Below are 201 nucleotides of genomic sequence, written 5' to 3'. Positions count from 1 at the left end.
GCTGTGGCTGGAGGATTGCTAGCAATGTGGGAGCGGGGATCTCGCCTCGCACGGCTTTTGTCGGGCTCAGCAAAGTTTGCGGGGCTGCGAGCGGGGCCGGTGCCCAGCAACGTGTGTGTGAGCGTTCGGGAGAGAGGGGAAACGCTGAGGAATGCTGGCAGTGCCCGGCTGGAGGTGGGGCAGCGTGCAGCTGCGGGGAGG

Source organism: Numida meleagris, chromosome 22 (genome assembly GCF_002078875.1).
Source record: "Numida meleagris isolate 19003 breed g44 Domestic line chromosome 22, NumMel1.0, whole genome shotgun sequence".
In the NCBI taxonomy this organism is placed as follows: Eukaryota; Metazoa; Chordata; class Aves; order Galliformes; family Numididae; genus Numida; species Numida meleagris.
This window is presented reverse-complemented; position numbering follows the sequence as displayed.